This window comes from Palaemon carinicauda, chromosome 11, assembly GCF_036898095.1.
Source record: "Palaemon carinicauda isolate YSFRI2023 chromosome 11, ASM3689809v2, whole genome shotgun sequence".
In the NCBI taxonomy this organism is placed as follows: domain Eukaryota; kingdom Metazoa; phylum Arthropoda; class Malacostraca; order Decapoda; family Palaemonidae; genus Palaemon; species Palaemon carinicauda.
The window spans coordinates 17,262,134-17,274,685 of record NC_090735.1 but is presented as its reverse complement, the minus strand read 5'-3'; the positions used below and the strand labels follow the sequence as shown (position 1 = coordinate 17,274,685).

At 33.1% G+C, this 12,552-nt stretch overlaps 1 long non-coding RNA gene across 1 annotated transcript; it reads right to left on the bottom strand.

The window, feature by feature from the left end:
* Positions 1-287: 287 nt before the first annotated feature.
* Positions 288-2,124, bottom strand: LOC137649636 (uncharacterized). Its single transcript, XR_011045800.1, has 3 exons — positions 1,864-2,124; positions 788-870; positions 288-465 (listed from the first exon to the last, which is right to left on the bottom strand). It is a non-coding gene; the product is annotated as an uncharacterized lncRNA (long non-coding RNA).
* Between the last annotated feature and the right edge of the window lie 10,428 nt (positions 2,125-12,552).

The following is a 12,552-nucleotide window of genomic DNA, read 5'->3' as shown; positions in this document are numbered from 1 at the left end:
CCAGTTTGCAGCCCTCTAGCCTCAGTAGTTTTCAAGATCTGAGGGCGGACAGGGAAAGGGCGGACGGACAGACAAATTGCCATCTCAGTAGTTTTCATTTACAAAAAACAAAGTCAGTATAATACCTATATACATATTATCATCATTTTAAATTCATAACATAAGGAAAAGCAACCACATATAGACTCATTATAATGCCTTGCCAATTTTTTTTGCCCATGTACAAACAGAAGAGGGTAATTTGCAGTTATGTTGAAATATATAATATTCTAAGAATAACAAAGTTTTTTCAATTGGTTTGGGACATTCCAATGAAAATGAAAAATATGACTGAAACATGCTTTCAAAAGTATTAGTAAACCTGGAGTTTTCCCTTGAAAAAAAAAAAAAAAACAGCCGCCATTGATGTGAAGCTGATATTCTCCTCTTCGAAAGGTGAGGACTGGGAGCTGGACATTTTATATCCTGGAAAGTATCAGAAACTGTGTAAACTGACCAGAGTTATATATACATTGGGAAAAGATAATTTTAGCAAGATATTTTAATGCATTAATACTATTTAAGTGAATGCATTGATTGACGCCTTTTAACAGGGAAGCGTGCAGGGATATAAGTTAATACTGTGTAAGGTAATCACTAGTTTTTGTTGCTTTTCTGGTGTCTAGCAGAAATAATTTTTAGGGTGAAAGTATATTTCGACATGTTATATACAAAAAATGACAACATATATGTATAATGCCGTATAGCAACAATAATAATACTATGTATTCTAATAACAGTGGGTTACCTCTTGTGAATGAGCTAGAACATATTCCTCACTCTCTCTAAAGAGTGATGGCAGAAGCTGCAAAGCAAACCGAACGCAGAAAACTGTGAAAAGAAAATATTTGTTAGTGTGTGCCTAAATACATACATATATATATATATATATATATATATATATATATATATATATATATATTTATATATATATATATATATATATATATATATATATACTGTATATATATATATATATATATATATATATATATATATATATATATATATATATAGAAAAGAAAAGGAAAAAATATCATGCATAAATACTTAAATGTCTGCTACCGCAAGTCAAACTTTTTTAATTTGTTAAAATTCTGGTGGAAAACAAATGTAAAATCAGTTTTTTTCTCTTTTCTGAAACCTCGAAATTATCGTACAAAAGCGTACGATACCTAAGATATGTATCGTACATCGTACTGGACCCAAATTAATCGTACATATACGATAATTATCGTACGAATGGCAACGCTGAATGCGAGGCGAGAGAGAGAGGACTCGTGTCTACTCTCAGGTGTCGTACCTAGTGACGTCACATTGATAACGGCTATCCGTGCGAAAGCTGCGCCTAGGTTGACCTGTAAGATTCTATTCCCCTCCCCATAATGTCGTATGTGCAATACATTCACCAAGAGCAATTCCTTATATATATATATATATATATATATATATATATATATATATGTATATATATATATTAATTGAATTATTATAACTAAAATAGTACTTATATTTCGTTACTAAAGTCTACTGACGAGTAGTATGTCAAAAGGCTTCGTCTCTGTTTTAACCATTTTTTCAGTGCAAACCACACTACACGTAGGTATATGCTATTTAGAATCATTGTAAAAACGAGATAAAATAATGTAAGTGTCATTCTAGAATAGTTGTGGTTCTTTCACCATAGTTATGATATGCAACAGAGACGTACATATACGCTTATTCGTATGGTAAACGGCGTTTTTCTTTCAAGTCAGAGTTAGCAGTATATATACATATTGGGGACTACTGATGCTTGCATAGATGGACAGTTAGTGTTCTTACCTTGGTCAGCAGTTACTAACAGTTGAAATGCAGTGTAGATATTATATTCCTGATAACGATAATTTGAAGTTACAGCTTACGGCAATTTATCTTCACTGCAGAGCACATCAGAGTCAACACACCACTGATATTTCCCGCCAAATTCCCGGGCTCTCGAAGAGTCTCGAGACGGCAACAATACAAATTGCCAAGTACTGCATTTTGTAGTAGGAACTTGCTTCAAAACTATCCATAACTCCAAACCAATATGTTGTTAGTAACTTTTTTGGTGCATTACACTATCAGTGTAACAATATGAAGATTTAATACAGAATAAAAGTTCATTTCATGACATGATCACACAAATTTATCAAGCCCATTTTGAGACAAAGTATAAAAGAGGGTATATTATTCACAAAAAATACCCTGCCTCCTGATGTAGAGGGGTATTTTAGAGCCTTGGGGTGTTTTACATGTATATATACCTCAGCTCCAGCGTTATACCCTTTCTATACCTTGAACTTTGTACAGTGTATGCCGTGCGTATTCCTGTTAAACTAGACTCTGTACTTAGAATCGAAATGAATCCTTCTCCACCATAAGTTTAATGTTGAGTTTACTGTAGAACGAGTAGCTATTTATGCTTGCTACGTCACTAATTCGATGTTTCAAGCAGTAGGCAATTTTACCAAAACGCCTCAAGACCAGATGTGAGAGTAACATTAAACAACGAAGTAAGCATATAGGGTGTACATTTATAAGTTATTTTGAAGAGTTTGAGCGATGAAAGGCTACAAAAAGAGTAAATAATTCAGAAATTGGAATAAAACAGAGGGGAAGGGATGGTCATTACGGAAAGCATCAGATTAAAATAACAAGAATTTTCATGAAGTACAAAAGTGCGTGGATGACACATGTGATTAGCGCATTGTCTTGTATTGAACTTGCTTAAACGTAAAAGTTTATTACCGTGTTTGCAGTAATGTACTGCATTGCTTACAAAAATCAAAAGATTTTACGTAAGCTAATTGTGCTTTCGAAGGCTTTTATCTACACAAATAAAAGCACACACATACCCACATATGAACATTCAAACAAAACACCTCTGTGTTCAGTTGCCCGCGTAAACACATTCTCAAACATTAGGATATACTAAAAGAATATTCAGTAACGTAAGTGTAAGGGCATTATCTTTCGAAATACGGAGGCTAGTTAACGTTCGTCTTTCCCCATTCATTGATATTATATCCAGTTTGGTATTATTATTATTATTATCATTATTATTATTATTATTTGCTAAGCTACAAACCTAGTTGGAAAAGCAGGATGCTATAAGCCAAAGGGCTCCAACAGGAAAAATAGCCCAGTAAGGAAAGGAAATAAGGAAATAAATAAACTACCAGAGACGTAATTAATAATTAAAATAAAATATCTTTAGAACAGTAACAACGTTAGAATAAATCTTTCACAAATAAACTATTGAGAGCAATATACAATATATCATTAAAAAGACTGTCAACTGGATTCCGCTGAAAGGTAGGTAGAAACGGAGTTTAATCTGTAAATGGTAGAATCATTTCCAAAGGAAAGCGTTATAAAGCTGATGATTGGTGAAAAGGAGGAGGATGCGGAAGGATAGAAAATACAGTTTCAGGTTACCTGTCGTGAGGAATATTAACCTAAAGTTTCCGAAAGTTATGGCGCCATTAGTATGGAGATTGGCTAATCTAATTTCCTGTATATTTGAATATTGCAAATGTCATCTATCTTGAATAAAATATTGTACTAAAATCAATAGAGAAAATGATTGAAAGTTGGTTTATCATCAAACATGGGAAGTATTCAATTTTTCAGAGTCTTAAGAAGTCATAAGTAGGGAGATTGGCTAATCTAATTTCACGTATATTTGAATATTGCAAATGTCATCTATCTTAAAGACAATATTGTACAAAAATTATTAGAGAAATTTATTGAAAGTCGTAGTTTATCACCAAACCTGGAAAGTATTCAAGTTTCCAGAGTTTTATGAAGTCATAAGTAGGGAGATTAGCTTATCTAATTTCACGTATATTTGAATATTGCCAATGTCATCTATCTTAAAGGCAATATTGTGCTTAAATTATTAGAGAAATTTATTGAAAGTCTTAGTTTATCACCAAACCTGTCAAGCATTCTAGTTTTCAGAGTTCTCTGTGTATCAAACTTCAGTGGCCACTTTCTTCTTGGTAACGGTATAAGAGACTCTTTAGCTATGATAAGCAGTTCTTCTAGAAGGACAATCCAAAATCAAACTATTGTTCTTTAGTCTTGGGTAGTGCCATAACCTCTGTACCATGGTCTTCCACTGTCTTGGGTTAGAGTTCTCTTGTTTGAGGGTACACTTGGGGATACTATTCTATCTTATTTCTCTTCCTTTTGTTTTGTTATTGTTTTTATAGTTTATATAGGAAATATTTATCTTGTTACTATTCTTGAAGTATTTTATTTTTCCTTTTTTCCTTTCCTCACTGGGCTATTTTACCGGTTGGAACCCATGGGCATATAGCATCCTACTTTTCCAACTAGGGTTGTAGCTTAGCAAATAATAATAATAATAATAATAATAATAATAATAATAATAATAATAGAGCTTGATAAAACGAAATTGAAAAGAGGCAAAGGATGTTATCGTAAGCACAGAATAGAACAAGTGATCCTGAGAAACGGAGAGCTATTTTTGATTGTTAGTGACATGATGGAGTGTCAAGAAGTGGAAAAGTTTTATAAATTATTGTATTCTAATAAAAGATATGAGACATTTCACCAACTTACAAAAATTAAGAAATAGGAAATCAGCATTTTTTTTTTCAGGGAGACTGTCAGTATATGATCTTTGTACAAGAACTGAATATCACTTTCATAGTAATGAGATACAGTAGAATGAACTAAAGTAGAAGAGAAACTACTTCTTTGGCGGCCTCAACTCACAAGGTATTAAGGATTCTAACATGATTATTATTATTATTATTATTATTATTATTATTATTATTATTATTATTATTATTATTATTGTTGTTGTTGTTGTTGTTGTTATTATTATTATTATCATTATCATTTTATTATCATTATTGTTCTTTTTATGATCTTTGTTATTATTATTATTATTATTATTATTATTATTATTATTTTAATTATTTTTATTATTATTACTATTATTATCATTATTATTATTTTTATTATTATTATCATTATTATTATTATCATTATTAGCTAAGCTAAAACCCTTGTTGGAAAAGTAAGATACTATAAGCCCAGGGGCTCCAACAGGGATATATACCGTACTGTTTTAAGAGAAAAAATATCTTATTTGAAATACTTACTTACTTAATCCTGTGGCACCTACGGGGGTGCATAGGACCTCAATGAAATCACGCCATATGCCTCTTTCCTGAGCTATCTCTCTGAAGCTAAACCCAATTCTCAATCCAACCTCCCTGCGCATTGTCATCAGCCACGTTTCTCATGGTCAAACACGTCCTCTCCTGCCTAGCGGAATAAAATTAATCTTCTATTCTATTAACGTGTTTTTTTTTCTTCTCATTTTTGTATGGGGGTAAGCACGGGTGCCTTCTTTTTGAAGGACTTTGCTTTGGCTTTGGGGTAGGCCGTGGTCCTGATCGGCTGCCCTGCCTGACATCGCTTAGACCCCGGTAGCGCATGTGCTTTTGTTGTTCACCAGTCACCAGCGTCCTTCCTACCAGCAGCGGCGAGTACTATATGTAAATTTGATACTGTCCCTCTGCAAATATTGAAAATCTAAGTTAATATTAACATCGTTGGAAGTATTTTTTCACATCGTCATAACTTGGTTACCTGTATGGCTCCGAAGTTTATGATAAGGACTAACATTGATATTGAAATACCATTTTGTCAATAATCATAATTGATAGTATTTTTAAAGTTAAATAACACCAGTTTGTATATCTTGATTCTTGAACAACTTCAATACCTTTATTCCCATCTATTTAAAAGGCGTTTCAACGAAACATAGGTAACTTTTAAGGAGAAATGTCGTCTGCATTTCATCAGTTGTTGGTTTGTTGACGTCTTTTCCTCTGCTCACGTGTGCTGCGTGTGACTTTACACTACAGAGACACAGGTGTAATGCCGTTTTTATGCTAGCTGTATTGAGATTATAAAGTTTAGTATTAATATATATATATATATATATATATATATATATATATATATAAATATATAATAATAATAATAATAATAATAGTAATAATAATAATAATAATCTCAGATGGGAGGGTGCATGTTTTTTTTTTGCATTATACTCTCTCTCTCTCTCTCTCTCTCTCTCTCTCTCTCTCTCTCTCTCTCTCTCTCTCTCTCTCTCTCTCCTATCGTAGAAGTAAGTCCTTTGCAAGTACAATTGTACTGAAGCTTACTGTTCGTAGTACTATGACTTTCAATCAATTTTAATATATGGTTAGTTAAAAGTCCCGAAAATTACTTAAACATATTAGATAAACAAGATCTTTACATAGCATGACAGTGATTTAAATGCAGATGTAGATGCTTTGATCTGCTAGCTAGGACATTGTCACTGTCCCCTGTCTCTGCCATTCCTGAATGACATTTAAATCTTTAAAAATGTGCTAATTAACGTTTCTTAAATCCAAAGGAGTTTTCGTTCCTTGTCTTGTAAAACTGGATGGTTGCCTTCCTGGAAGCTTCATGAAAGGTTGTTCTCTAGAGAGTAGGTTTGGCTAGCGGAGTGATTTATTACATCCAGATTTAGTGTGACACTCTATTCATAAACATGTTGATTTAATTATTTTTATCATAATAAAGAAATGAATAAGTTGATATTATTATCATTATAATTATTACACACATTTGGTTTGAACAAAAAATAATTGAATGAACAAACCAACTTGAAAAGCCACTAATGGGATCAAATACTTACTAGTTAAAAGAATTGTAATTACAATAATAGGAACACAAACATAAATTACTGGTGGCGGATGTGGTAACGTTCCCGACTGGTGAACGCCAGACTGGGGTTCGAGTCCAGCTCAATTCCGTTAGTTCCTTTGTCGCTGCAACCTCACCATCCTTGTGAGCTAAGAATGGGGTGGGGATTGGGGTAGCATATAGGTCTATCTGCCGAGTCATCAGCATCCATTGCCTGGCCTTCCTTGGTCCTAACGTGGATGGAGAGGGGCTTGAGCACTGATCATATGTATATATGGTCAGTCTCTAGGGCATTGTCCTGTTTGATAGGGCAATGTCACTGTCCCTTGCCTCTGCCATTCATGAGTTGCCTTTAAACCTATAAATATGAAGAAATCCGGAATCTTTGCTTCTATATACCTTTGGCCCAACATGGAAGACCGAATGGTCTCTAGTGCGAGCCGGAACGGTCATATCTATCAAATTAGGGTCTTCGTTAGAAAAAAATAGTTTCATTAGCTGTGACATTTGTCTGCATCCCACACATTCATAAAAACACCCATTATAATAGTCATAGCTAGCATCTCCCCTATATAATAAAGAGCAAGTGTCTGGCGATATATATATATATATATATATATATATATATATATATATATATATATATATATATATATATATTTCTTTACGGTCAATCCAAGCTCTCCCCGTCCCTCGGGTAGGGAGGAGATTAAATAGTCATACCCTGGGGAGAGGAAGGTACGTGTGCGTGTGTGCGCATATTTATCTAAGTATTTCGCCGACATTTTTGACGGCTCGTGTACTCTAGTAAAAAGAATAGAGCAAATGTAAAGACGTACAATACATACAATAGTTTTTAAATGATATTACATACGTCACCATGTGAAAGTGAATTTCTTTTTCTCATCCAATTAGCATGAGTTAACAGGGGCTTGGAAGCCCTCCTAGCAATTTCAATTACCGTTACGACGGCTCGTCGTGTTTGCTGTGTGACCATGACTAGTTTTTCTTCTCCTTTTATTTTCTTTTTCTTCTCATTCTCCCTTTGTAAGAATATGGTTTCAGGTTAGGAGCACGGGGGGGGGGGGGGGGGGGGGGGGGGGGGAGCGGAGACATGAAGTGTGAAATGAGAAATGGGGCAATTGGCCCGCCATATTTAGATGTTAGATTACATAAGCGTTATATAACTGACGGATGATTATTATTACCATATATGAGGATGATATGTAATAAATAAATTGTATATATGTGCCATAGCCTCTGCACCATGATCTTCCACTGTCTTGGATTAGAGTTCTCTTGCTTGAGGGTAGGCCTACGCTCTGCACGCTGCTCTTTTTTATTTCTCTTCCTCTTGTTTTTTAAGTTTTTATAGTTTATATATGAAATATATAATTTAATGTTGTTAATGTTTCTAAAATATTTTTTTGATTGTAATAATTTCTCTTGTTGTTTATTTCCTTGTTTTCTTTCCTCATTTGGAGCCCTTAGGCTTATAGCATCTAGCTTTTCCAACTACGGTTAGAACTTAACTTGTAATAATAATAATAATAATAATAATAATAATAATAATATAACACTCTACTGGCTGATATGAACTTAGAAATATAACAGATAAATCAAATTAAAGCAAATTAACTTTCTGAGTAAATTAATCAAGACGAATGTAAATAGTAGTTATGGTAAGAATTTTTTAATTCCTTTATATACATGTTTACTTTAATAAAGAAACAGAATGTATGTCAGTGGATACTGTAGTATGCATCTATCTTTTAAGTAGGCATTACTTTACGAAGTAATTTTGTAAATATAATAAAAAAAACTATTCGTAACAAAAGAAGAAGTTGGCTTTAGTAGAGACATAAGTGAAAAATGCTCAAATTTATCAATTTTGTTTGACTACATTGATTATTATTTCATAAATGGAATGAATTTTAGATGCTGAGAATAGAATCCATTTAAGATTTTACTAGTAATCAACTCTGAATATCGATAATTATATATATATATATATATATATATATATATATATATATATATATATATATATATATCAAGTATATATATGCATATATATATACACACACACACATATATATATATATATATATATAAAGTATATATATATACATATATATATATTTATATATATATATATATATATATATATATATATATATATACTCACACACTAGTGTATGCGATCAGACAAAAATGACGGCTAAATATCTAGATAGATATGCACACACACATACTGTACATCTAACCTCCTCTCAACAAGGTATTGCTACTCCTTCTCTACCCTTTCCCGTTGGACGGGGAGAGATCAGTGTGACCGGAAAAACGCACACACATATATATACATGTATATATATATGTATGCATATATATATATATATATATATATATATATATATATATATATATATATGTATATATATGTACAGGGAGAGAGAGAGAGAGAGAGAGAGAGAGAGAGAGAGAGAGAGAGAGAGAGAGAGAGAGAGAGAGAGAGAGAGAGAGAGAGAGAGAGAGATTATTGAATACTCCTTTGTTCAATTGAAGTATAACAACATTGAAAACTGTCCTACGTAACAATATGCGTTTTAATAGTTTCTTATGAATTGATTTATATCAATCAGATATCAATATGATTAAGAAACCTGACGACTCTGGAATTTTTAATTTCCTTCAGGAAACAAACCAAACGGCAAAGTTCAACCTATAAGTCCATGAGAAATTAATATCATCACGCACATAATATAACTCAATATAATAAGAAATTCTTGATTGTAAAGAAATTAATATCCTTAGGTATGCAGGCAATTTAAGAACATTAATACTACAAGTATGACTGGAGCTTCTAGTGAAAGGTGGCGCATAATGATTCGATCCCTTAAGGGCAATTGCCCTTTTTTGTTCATTCTCAATGCAAGGCAACTGCAGAGAACAATCCAGTTAGTATGTGTCACTTCCTTCTAAACTTTACCTTTTGTGCCTGTTTTGGATAAGTTGCATTTTGGTGATCATGATGACTATGAAAATTTTGCGTTGAATGCCAATTATTTTGTAATATATGATGTATTATCGATATTCAATTGTGGTCTTTAAATGGTGGAGCAATCAGTTTCTACACTACTGCTATTATTATTATTATTATTATTAGTAGTAGTAGTAGTAGTAGTACTACTACTACTACCACTACTAGTAGTAGTAGTACTACTATTAGTTGTAGTAGTAATGACTACAGTAACAATTGATGACTGTCCTACTACTACTACTACTACTACTACTACTACTACTACTACTACTACTAATTGCAGTAGTAGTAGTAATGACAACAGTAACAATTGTGGACTGTCCTTAAAAAAATTGGGTATGTTCTTTGGTCATATCATTGCTAACGTAACCTGGTTTAACATATGAACAAATTAATTGAATACAACATTTCTAAAATGTCAAGGAATACCATCATTGCAATGCCTCCAGGATTCTTATCTTGGACTACCGTCGTCTGTCACTGGAATTCAGTTATATTAAATTCACATTTATTCTTCATACTTATAAGAATTTTCTACGTCCAAGAATAGTTTCATTGGATGGTGAATTAATTTGATAAAATCTCATAGCGTAAAGCTAGATACAACAATCCTTGAATGAATTTGCTAAAATGAGATAAATCATAAATAGAGTTTCCAAAAAATAATGATGTTAAGAAGAATAGAAAGATAGCTACACCTACATCAACTAAAAGAGCAGGTAGGGTTTAGAACTGGGTATTCAAAAACTAACCATATCCATGTACTTAACCAAATAATGAATAAATGAACTGAGTATTCTTAGTTATGACAATTAATATATTTCATGAGTTTCAAAGCAATTCGTAACGATATCTGATTTCATTCAATTTGCCAAAGTGGTATATTATGAACTGAACTTGTTATTATTTTCATTACCTTATATCTACTATCATTTGAATTTCGAGGACAAAACACCATCTCATTAATAAATTCATAATATAATTATCAATTTAATTGAAATAAAATTCATATGAAGGTTCGTATACTGCGATAGAAAAGAGCTTATAGATATTATTTTTTATGTTTGTGTAACAAGACTTGTCCTAAATTGTTTAGCATACGTCAGTAATCATCATATAAAATCAGCTTCTTCTACGTGTCCTTGAAATTCTTCCCAGGATTTTAGCATTATGACACTCGCGTATCTTCAACCTTCAGAGCATACCATGGAGTACATTGTGAAGGACGCGATACATCTCGGAAATGTAAATCATACATTATGACTTCTAAGATGATCTAATTCAATGTTCCTCCCAAACCCCAGCTCTTTTTCACTGGTTCTTCATCTTTTTCGTTGTTCTTCCTCTGTTTCAAGGTCTTGATCAAGGTCAAATGAAATACAGCTGTCTAGTGAGACCTCTGACAACGACCAATTGGAGATTATAAGGCCCCTTTCAGATTTACTGTAATCGGTCTTTTGTGATTTGTAGCTTGAGTTTCCTAAAGACTTCTGTAGGCACTTTCCTGTTCATTACAGAATCTTATGGTTCTACACAATTGACTAATAGCTACGAAGGTATTTTTGCAACAATCATAATAATGATTAGAATCATTATTATTCAAACCCTGCACGATAACAGTGAAATTTGTTATCATAAAGACAATGATCTGTATGTCTTACCTTCATGATATTTACAACTTTACAAAGTGTTACGAATTTAAGGAAAAAAACCAGTCTCCAGTACAAGGCTGAGGAATGAGGCGTTGTCAGTGAATTTGGAGTTGTTTGTTTGCAGGTAATGCAAATCTCGTTGAAAGTGAATGGTAAAGGAATTTAAGGTGTTAACTCATGTAGAAGTGTAAAAGTAAATATGCAAAGCAGGAGAAGAGCTAAACTACAGAATATGAGCCAGGAGCATTTCCAATGAGGCGGAAATAATTAAAAGTCGTTGTCTCAATTCCTGGATACAGAAGTCTAATCTGGTACAGTTGGCTTCATTAATTCCGGAACACTTCGTGGAAAGGAAATGAGATGTCAGTGTACCAGAATTAATGACGCCAAATATACCAGAACAAGAAGAGAAACAACATTATTATAGTATTTTCAGCTTAAAAGAAAAAAAAAAAGAAAAAAAGGAGAGTATAATAGGTGTGGTAGCTTATTGGAAAGGTCCCTCCTTGGCGATCTGCCGGATTGGGATTCGAGACCCACTCAAGCTCCATAGTTTCTTGTAGTGTCTGCAACCTTGTCATCCTTGTGAGCTGAAGATGAAGGGGGTGGGGAATGTTGTATTGGGGAGCACAGATTTCTACCTACTGAGTCATCAGCAGCTGTTGCTTGGCTCTCCCTGGTCCTAGCTTGGGTGGAGAGAGGACTTGGGTGCTGATCATTTGTATATATGGTTATATTCTAGGGCATTGTCACTGTCCCTTGTCTCTGCCCTTTTTGAGTGACCTTTAAACCTTTCAACAAAGCTTTAGTTAGAATAATGTTTTAATTGTCGCGTAGAGAGTGGATGGTGGAGATGAATTATAATTTCTATATATTAAAGGAACGAAAGTCACGAAAGGGTTATACATACATGGTAGAAATGCCTGATAGGTTTGATGGTACTTATTCATGTAAATGGGTTAACGTGCTGTGTATGAGCATTTTGTGTATGTCTGCGAAGCTACCATTGTGCAGGAAAGGTTTTCGTTTAATGGTATTATTGTTTACCAATCATTG